Source organism: Galeopterus variegatus, unplaced genomic scaffold, assembly GCF_000696425.1.
Source record: "Galeopterus variegatus unplaced genomic scaffold, G_variegatus-3.0.2 Scaffold1366, whole genome shotgun sequence".
In the NCBI taxonomy this organism is placed as follows: Eukaryota; Metazoa; Chordata; class Mammalia; order Dermoptera; family Cynocephalidae; genus Galeopterus; species Galeopterus variegatus.
Window position 1 is genome coordinate 92,492 of NW_007727477.1, and position 10,536 is coordinate 103,027.

The window sequence follows — 10,536 nt, forward strand, 5'->3', positions numbered from 1 at the left end:
GTGGCTTACTTCTCTGTGCTCTTTTCCCTGGAAGTTAAGCCAAACACAAATTTCATTATCTGGTTTCTAGTCACAGTAATGAGCCACATACAGTTCCCAAATCTCAGACATCACAGCCAAGAATTTTTGAGAAGGGATGTAGGTTAATCTGAAAAAACAGAAAATAGAAGTTAATGGTAATGGTTTTTAGAAATAGTTTGTCAAGTGGAAGAAAAAAGAAAAGGTTGTGAGTATTGGATTTTTCAATGCATAAAAGAATTCTTAATCTCTCCTCTTAGGAACTTGTCACTCAAATTTATTGAAGTCTCAGGATAGCTCTAGGATAATACCATGTCACACTGGGTTCTCCAGCCCTTCATAAGAAATATTCTGCAGCAGGCTACATCCCCTTTTTTTTTTTTTTCTGAAAAGCAACAACTGTTACTCAGGGGTTACTGTTTAGATGCACTCTCTTCATGGGGCATGAAGAAAAAAATCTAAAATACTCCTTATATGAAATTTTCATTTGATGATGAGGAGAAAGTTTATAGGAATGCACATACCACACAGGAACGTGCTGGCAAAATCACCAGAGAGGAATACAACACTCAGAGAAGCCAGCATATTGAAGCACCTTTATAAATCTACTTGAAAAATAATAATCAAAACCATCGAGAGACAAGTGGAATTATGCCATACATTTTACATACATCATCTAATCCCAGCAGCTACCCCATGAGTTTGGTAATATTAATCCCATCTTATAGGCAAAGAGAATAATGAACTATCAAGAGTAATATTTAAATTTTGGAATGCCTCCATCATTCTCTGTCCTATATACATATTTTTTTGTGCTTTACTTCAACTGAGAATTTTTAAATTGAAGACTTTATCACATGACATCACTGAGCACAGAGTAATATTAAATGTACATGTGAATAAACATAAGCTTCATCTAGGCCACTGATAATTCAAACTCTTTGGTCTAAAGATTGCTTTATTCTCTTAAAAATTATGGAGAACCCCAAAGAGCTTTTGTTCATGTAGGTTCTATCCATCAATATTTACCGTAATAGAAATTAAAATTCAGGAATTGAAAAAATCTACTTTTTAATTAAGTTTAAAATAACAATAATAAATCCATTACATGTTAACACAAGAAACACATTTCTGTGAAAAATAACCATATTGTCAAAAAAAATAGTAAGGGAAGCTGCTCTATTCTACACATTTGCAAATCACTTCAGTGTCTAGCATATGGAAACAGCTAGATTCCCATAGGTAATTTTATATTCAGCCTATTGTGGTATGTTGTTTTAGTTGATGTATATGAAGAAAATCTAGCCTCACAATGATACATTGTTGCAAGTGAGAGGACTATTTTAATATCCTTTTCAGATAATTATGGATATTCTTTGATAATAAACCAAAACTCAACAAGTGGCAGTTTCTTAAAGGCTGGTGATAATGTAGAATCTGAAACGATATCAATGAACTTTTTACATTGAGTTATGTTAAAATCCATTGTTCTATCTTACAATTTGAATCTTTCTACCCATGCGTGATTTTGTAACATTCTGCTTCAATCACTTAGAAAACATCAGTTCACTGAATTGGGCAAACTTTCTAAGTGTTCACACATTTTGTCATACAGTATTTTTCAAAATTACATTCAATAATAGCATCAGAAAAATATTTAAGTCTTTGGGAGCTGTCAAGCTCATAGTAGCAACAACAAGTTTTCCAAATTCTAATTTTCTCGTGAAATCTCAAATTTTATTATTGACAAAAAATACTGTCAGTTTTCCTTGAAGTGACATGTCACTTGGTTCATTTTCTAAAACATCTCTCTCAAGTATCCAATTCTAAATAACCACAGTTTGTCATTGTTTCAAGTAAAAATGGTTTTCCATGAAAAAAATCAGCTAATTCAGCTCTCAACTCAATCACAGTAAAAAAGTAATACATTTACATGATCTTAAAAGTAAACCGATGTTAAAAGTCTTGTTCCCACTCTTTCCCCATCTACCCTGTTCTGCCCTCCTGTAACCATTTATATTAACTTTTTAACTTATGCTTCCAGTGTTTCATTACACAAATACAAGGAAACACCCAGACTTATGCTTCCAGTGTTTCATTAGACAAATACAAGGAAACACCCAGAAAATTTTATCCCCCCCCCACTTTTTTACAAAAACTGTAAGCATTCTATACACTCTACTGAATCCTGCTTTTTCACCCAGTGATGTGCCCTGGAGATCTCAATTTATCAGTTCTAGAGAGCTCCCTCATCCTTCATTACCAGCTGCGTGGCATGCTAAAGTATATCCCCTCGGTCCCCTTTCACTTCACTGTCTCCAGTCTCTGCCACCACAAACTATGCTGCAATGAATAACTGCACACGTTATAACCGCCTTTTAAACCTAGTCTTTCACCTGATCAGGAGGAAAGGGTAAGCATGCTTGGATTCTAACCCCATAACCAGCCCTGTGATCTCTTTAGCTTCCATCTTTCATCCTAGAACTCCAAGGAGTTTAATTTTAAACTGAATTCCAGAAAGTTTAATTTATACAAAATCACACAATTGTGCAAACAAGAGAAATCAACTCTGGTGCACTTAAGAGAAAAGAGGAGGAAAGCTGGAGAACAGACTCAGGCATTAGCAAAGAAGAACTGCCCTGGTCAGGGTGACCTCAGTTGGCCCCAGACAGTACAGGCCACCACTGACACCACCACCTGAACGGCTCTGCTTGTGCCTACCCCATTGGACAGCAAATGCTCCCAGTGGAACCGCCATCATAGCACAATGAAGATAGGACTCTCATAGAGCCAACACTCTAGATCCTACAGCCCAGAAAAGGGGTGGAAATGAGCTTTGCATTTTCCCAAGGTGTGAAGGGGGCTCAGGTGTCGGGCAGTTGGAAACCCAGTGCATACCAAACCAATTGGTAGCTCAACTGGAAGTGGAACCCAGGTCTCATGGCCATGAGTCTGGACTCTCTCCCTTCGGCTTTGGTGAGTTGTCCTGTTTCAGTGAAGACAACACATCCACTAGCTTGTCTCTGGCTCCAACTCAGATCCTCTGGCTCACCCAGCAGTTCTGATATTGTTAGTGAAAGCCCATAGATTCTCCCTATGGCTGACCAGGAATGGAGAGTGGCCATTTTTTCCTTCTTCTCTATTTATTTTAGCTATTTCTAGTTATTTTTATCCTGTAGGGATCTAGATGTGCCAGTATTTCTAGAGAGGCCTGGCTGATAAAAGACCAAATAAACTAGCTATCAATTTCTGTCTCATAAAGTTGTAGCAACTCAGGGCATCAGGCCAATGTTCTTTAATCCAGATATTCCCAGAATGGGCCTGAGTCCATCTTTCCTGACCAGCAGTGCTGGCGTAGGAGAGGACAATCTATGGAAATATCCTTACGCTTGGAGAGTCTGACGCTGACCTGCATCCTTCTCAATACAGCAGACCACTGAGAGCAAGTTCTCAGTCAGGAAGTGGGTGATGTCCCCTCTTCACTGCATATACACACATGCAGCCCCTCTCGTTCCCAACTGGGGTCCCTCTGCCCTCCAGGAAACCCCACCCCTCACCACATGAAAAATGAGCCTCCTCCCCTTATTTATATCTAGGAAAGTCCAGCATCTACAAAAGCCAGATGCGAATGGACATTTTCCTATACACAGCTTTTCAATGGCTCCACAGGGGAAAGGACGTGTTCCAACCCTCTGAGAGAAAAATAGTAGTTTCCAATCCCCATTCAGTCTTTCCATTGACAATGTCTGTGGTCATTTTCCTCAAAAATTATCTAAACATAAACAAATCTTGTCTCAGCAAGTGCTGCTTTTCCAGCCGGACTGCAGGGACTGGTCTCACATGAGAGAAGTACTCTCTTCTGGTCCTCCTTCAGCTAAATGCCTAGTGTTACTGAGCCAAAGCAGCCTCTAGCCTCTATCTTGGCCTCCTTTGGTTTCAAAGACCTTGCTATAGCCATTGTGGACCCATGACACCAGCTCCAAATAACTTCTTCTGGCACCCAGTTCTTGCCCTTGAAGGGATTCCAGATTTTCCCATCATACCAAATGATACTGCAAACAGTAACATCTCACATCTCTGCCACATGCCCTATTCATTAGCTTCCTAGGGCTGCCATAAAAAATTACCACAAACCAGTAACTTTCTCTCACTGTTCTGGTAGCCAGCAGTCCAAAATCAAGGTGTAGGCAGGGTTGGTGGTTTCTAGAAGCTCTGAAGGAGAATCCATTCCATGCTCTCTCCTAGCTGCTGATGGCTGGCAGTAATCCTTGACTTGGGGCTACATAACTCCAGTCTTTGCCTCTGTCTTCACATCATCTTTTCTTTGTGTGTCTAAATCAAGGATGATTATATCTCAAGATCATTAACTTAATTACATCTGCAAAGACCCATTCCAAGTAAGGCCCATTCACAGGTTCTGGGTGGACATATCTTTTGTGGGCACCACCATCCAACACGCTGAATACCATTCAACTTAAGAGAAGAAAAGAGAGAAGAACCCAACTGATCCAAGAGGACACAGGCAGGGATGAAGAAATGGTAAGTGGCCTTTGCTAAGCCAGCCTCCCCTTTTGTCTCTGGACAAGTTACATTCCACGTTGCTCATCAGAAACAATGTAATATAACCTGACCTGAATCAGAACCTACTCCTAAAGAGTTAATAATATAAGATTTCTCTTTCTTTAAAGAATTGCCATTTTCTATTTAGAAAGAGGACCTAAAACTGCCTGTTACTCATATCAACTAAAATTACTATTACCCATATGACACTGTCCCTGGGAGCCCTGTCCCTAGGAGCCCTGTCCCCTATCCACCCCCAAAAGGAAAACAGATAATGAATTTTAATTAAAGTTGATTGGGGAGTTAGACAAAGGCTCTCAGGGGAAAATACAGAAAGGGCCACCCATGATTGAAGGAGCCATCCTAATCAATGAAGAGTAAAAACGAATCTTTCAAAAGAGAAAGAGAATATATTTACATAACAATAGAAAACAGGATCCTAGCTACAACTGAGGAATATATTGACCTGGATGAAATGGAAACATCTATAAGGATGGATGCTGCTCATGCAGCAGCAATTTCCCATGCAGAAGAATGATTCACTCAGTCAACGAAGATATAAGGACACCAGGATGTGAGGACATGCCTGTGGCATTCATGACATCATGATGAATTAAGTTCATGAGATACATACCAAGTTAGACAAGAAGGATCCTTAGGGCGCTCAAATGTCTATAGATTTGTCATTTTGGTATTTGCTGTAGAAAAGCATTCCAGATTAGTAGGGACCAAGCATGAATGCCAAGCAGCACCCCTGAGCTGTGGGAGGAGGCCCTTAGCTGGGATCCCAAGGGTAACCTGCAGGATGTATCCCCAGGAGTGGACACAGACCATAGTAGCCATTGACAACATGGCTTGTTGAAAGCACAATAGGATCACTGGGAGAGCTTTCCAGCCAGAAGCTTCCCTCTTTATCATGTGTCAGGCTGCTTGAGTGGCCTGGCTGCCACTCCAGGGGACAGTCATCATGGGAACTGCTCATCCCACTCAAAGGTCAGGTGGCTGGAGGAAACATGTGGGCAGTGGTCCAAGGGCCTGCTGGGTATCCGCATGTTTTCACGTGGGTTAGCAGTCACAAAGCACAGACCCAATGTCCCATCCCTAATACCCCCTAAGCCACTCTCACCAAACCCCAGAATCTATACCCAGTGGCTCGGCTTCAAGGAAATTTGTCCTACTTGCTCAGCAGAGATACTGAACCCCAAAAGGCATGTAAACATGCAGAGAAAATAAGTCTGTTCATACTGATGGACTAACAGGGACAGGACAACTATATCATCCTTGACCCAAAAGATAACTGTCATTAGATAGCTTTTCTTACACCTATCACCCTGCTGGGAGATTGGCAAGCTTTTACTCAATACTTCTGGAATCAAACTGAGTCAGCTGTCCACTTCCCTTAGCTCAGGTTGGTGAGAGGCTTACACAAATCCTATCAATAGATATTTTGGTATGCGGAAGTGGGGTGCTGCTGTAACAAATACTTACAGTGGCTTTGGAATTGGGCAGAGGCTGGCAGAATTTTGAGAAGTATGGTAGACAAAACCTAAATTGGCTCAAATAGACTCTTTGCAGAAGGGATTTTGAGGCTGCCGCTGGTGAAGTCTCGGAAGGAAGTGAGAAACATGTTACTGGAAACCAGAGGAAGGGAGATGCTTGCAGTGCAGTGGCAGAAAGCTTAGCAAAGATGCCTGCTGCAGTTACGTGGAAAGAAAAACATTGATGACTGACCCTGGTTATTTAGCTATAGGAATTTCCAAGCAAAGTGAAGAGGGCACCACCCAGTTTCTTCTTGCTGCTTTGAGTGAAATGTACAAGGAGATAGATAACTTGAGGAAAAACTGTTAGTCAACCAGGACTTAATTATTTTGAAAATTATTAGACTCCTCTAGATGGCAAAAAACACTAAAATTAAGAAATGGCTTCTTAGCTCTGTCAGGAAAATGTAGCATGGAGAAAAAGCCAAGAGTGTACAACTTTTATTAAAATTTCAAGACAGATCAGAGGGTCAGAGTAGTTTTTAGCCATACAAAGGTCCCTTTCTAGACATTAAAGTTGTGCCTCACAGATCCTCTTAACCAAATCAGAGGGGCAGGGGGAAGCTTAGGACCCTTGTGCCTCTGCCATCTCAGCAAGAGCTCAAGGTAGAGAAGGGATTATCTCAAAAAGATCTACAGGTGTTGCTTTTGTTGAATGACATGAGCCTCCGTGAAATCCATGGAAGACCTACAAAGTCTTTGAGAAAGTTATCTCAGCAAAAACACTGCCAAATTGGACTGAAAGGAATTGAGATAGTACAAAATGAAAACAGGCATTTGGACTCCCAAAATCGTATTTGCAGGAAGCAAGCTGATAAAAATACTAAGCTGCAAATGTGTGCTATCTTTTATAGAAAGGATGGATGATTCAGAGGGTAAAACCAAGAACTCAGAGGACAAAGCCAAGATCCAAAGAGAATTATTCCCAGGACCTCTTTCTACCTCCCATTTCTCCCTTTTGGACAGAAATATCTATAGCTATTATATTATGCCTATTCTATAATTACATGTTGGGGTGGGGCACAGAGTGGTAAGTTGGTTCTCCAGTTTTAAAAATTGATATATCTAGGGGCCGGCCCGGTGGCGCACTGGATAGTGCGCCGCTTGGGAAGCGCGGCGGCACTCCCGTCCGAGGGTTCGGATCCCCTCTTTCTACCTCCCATTTCTCCCTTTTGGACAGAAATATCTATAGCTATTATATTATGCCTATTCTATAATTACATGTTGGGGTGGGGCACAGAGTGGTAAGTTGGTTCTCCAGTTTTAAAAATTGATATATCTAGGGGCCGGCCCGGTGGCGCACTGGATAGTGCGCCGCTTGGGAAGCGCGGCGGCACTCCCACCCGAGGGTTCGGATCCCACATACAGACCGGCTCCCGCTCACTGGCTGAGCGAGGCACGGGAGCAACGATGAGGGTTGCAATCCCGTTGCCGGTCCCCGGTCCGGTACGGGGGCAACACTGAGGGTTGCGATCCGTTGCCGGACACGGAAAAAAAACAAAAGACAAAAAAAAAAAAAAAAAAATTGATATATCTAGGGGAACATCACCCAGAGAGTGAAGTTCCTGATTTAGATGATGGGATTCTGGACTTTGAGCAGATGCTGTAATAGGATGAGACTCTTGGCCCCTTAGGTGGAGGTAAATATATTTTGCATGTGGGAGGGACTTGCACAAGGGGGTGAATCTTTGGGAATCAGGGGGCTGATTGTGGTGAACAGACAGTTGGCCCCCAATGACCCCCACTTCTTGGCATTCACACTCTCGTGTAATCCCCTCCCCTTGAGTGTGGCCTGGACTTGTGACTTGCTTTTAACCAATAGAATATGGCAAAAGTGATGATATTGCCACTTCTGTGATTCATTGCATGAAATCCTAATGCCCATCTTGCTAGCAGACTCCTTGCTGCCTTTGTGTAGTGAGCAGCCATGCTGGGGAGGCCCACATGGCAAAGAACTGAGGATAGCCCCTTTGACCAATCTCCAGCTGGAGACTGAGCGTAGCACCCAGCCAACAGCCAGCCAGAAACTGAGGTCCTCAGTCTTATAATTGCAAGGAACTGTATTCTGCCAACAACTACATGAGCTTGGAAAAAGATCGTTCCCGGTCAGTCCTGGTGAGTAGACCATAACCCTGGCCTACACCTTGACTGCAGCCTCATGAGAGATCCTGACCAGAGGACCCAGCTAAGCCACACTGACTGCTAATCCACAAAAGCTATGAGATAATAAACATGCATTGTTCTAAATTGCTAAGTTTGTAGTAAATTATTATACAGCAATAGATAATAATACAGATTTCAGTAACCTAGCGTGGGCTTTCCAGGAGTCTGTATGTAGAACACAGCACTCAGACTCCTATGCTCAAGGCCCTGTGGTGGCTTCCAGTAGAAAAAGACATGGGATTCACTCTGCAAATACCTTAGCCTAGTGAATATGTTTAATATGTATGTTACTCATTTATTCACTTATTCGATACATGCTTACTCAGTTCCAACTATGTGCAAAGCACTGTTATTTTAGGGGCTTTGTTACAGCCATAAGTGAGGCAAAGTCTTCGCCATTACAGAGTTGACATTCTAGAAAGGGGAGGTGATCAGGAGGCAACTGAACAAATTAACAAATAAGTAAAAGGGTGTTTTAAGTCATGATAAGCCATTCAGTCAATAAATAGGATGATGAGATGAGATAAATTTGGGAAAAGGGACTGTTTTAGGTAGACTAATCAGGGGAGTCCACTTAAGAGCTGACATCTAAGCAAAGAATTGAAAGGTGGAAAGCAGCCAACCATACAAAGTGTCTAGGGCAGAGGAAATAGCAAGTACAAAGGCCCTGAGGCATGGCCCAGTGACAGGATGGTGGCCAGTAGGATTAGGATGGGCAACCAAGGGAGGGGAGTAGCAGGAAGATCAGAGAGTTAGGTAAGGGCAGATAACTTGGTACCTTGAAGACCATGGCCGGGAGTCTAGTTTTTATTCCTTATCAGGTAGTGATGGAAGGGTTTTAGGAAGAGGAGTGACAGGATCTGATATTTAGAACAATCTGCTGCCTTTCCTTCAGGCTTTCTCTCAGTTATCTGAATCAGTGATGAATGCCTGAGTTTCCTGAAAAAACACTAGCAAGGTATTTATTTATATTTACTCCCTTACTTGCTTATAACCCTATTTCTTTTGTAGCCTGGATCTGAAGACTTTTACTGCCTTCTCTGATATCTCTGGGTACAACCACACAGTTGGCCAGGATGGCCGCTGCTGTGGGCATCCCCACAGGGGGTCATGCCTGAGGAAATCCTGATGGGTCTCTTTAGGAGTGGAGACAATTCCAGAAAGATATAGCCACACCTGGCCATCCAGTATACAGTGAAGCATCACAGCCCTTTGACACTAGATGGTGAGATGTTGACAGAGCCAAATGCAGCCTCTCCCAAACTGTCTCCTACTTCTCACTTTGGTTTCTTATTTTTATCTTCAAAAAGAAATCAGTAAAAATTCAGCGAGCTGTTCATGTATGACACATGCACTTTTTCTTTTTTTTATTTTTTTATTAAAGATGACCAGTAATGGGATCTTAACCCTTGACTTGGTGTTGTCAGCACCACGCTCACCTAAGTGAGCCACGGGCCAGCCCTCACACGCACTTTTCTGCAAGGATATTGCACTTCAATAAACAGTAAAAATGAAAGGATTCATGAAATTTCTTAATGAAAATAAACCCTCCCCAATTGATGTGCTTTTTATTCATGAGCTTTTAAAATGACTCTCCCCAGCACTTCCCCTCCCTCCACCACTGCTGTAATTTAGCTAAATTGTTCATGCGGTGTTTATGAATCTTCGGAGGTTTCTCTCTGTGACAATTCCTCATCAAATTACCAATAAGAAGGGAATGAGACTTCACCCCCACAAGGATACCTGGTGACCTTTAACCCTCAGATTTACAGTCTGCTGAAGCAATAAACCAAGCTCTGCTCCCTCTCCTGGTGACCCGCCACGCGGCCCCTTCCCAGCCGGCCTGACCTCCTGTAGCCAGCACTGGGCTGTCTAGAAGCAGTGCTGATCTGGAGTTCTCACAAAGAAATCAGCCTTCCTTTGTGATTCCACAAGCTCAATTTGTTCAGTCATCATCATCTGACACTTCAGATTGCTCATTATGTGAATTCGCCATTGTCTGAGACTCTCCAGGTGCTGAAGTGCCATGGGGAACAGTGATAATATCTTTTTTGTGTCAGTGAAATAGCCTGTAAACACCTAACTCATTAACACCATCTGATGTTCACATTTCCTCATTCAAGCAAACTAGGAGGCTATTTGTGCCAGATTTCTTTCTAATCTGGGATACGATAAACAGTGGTACAGGTCAATTCCTGACCGCCCGTATTCTCAAAAGCTAAAAAAAAAAAAAAAAAAAAAAAAAAAATTTGGGGGG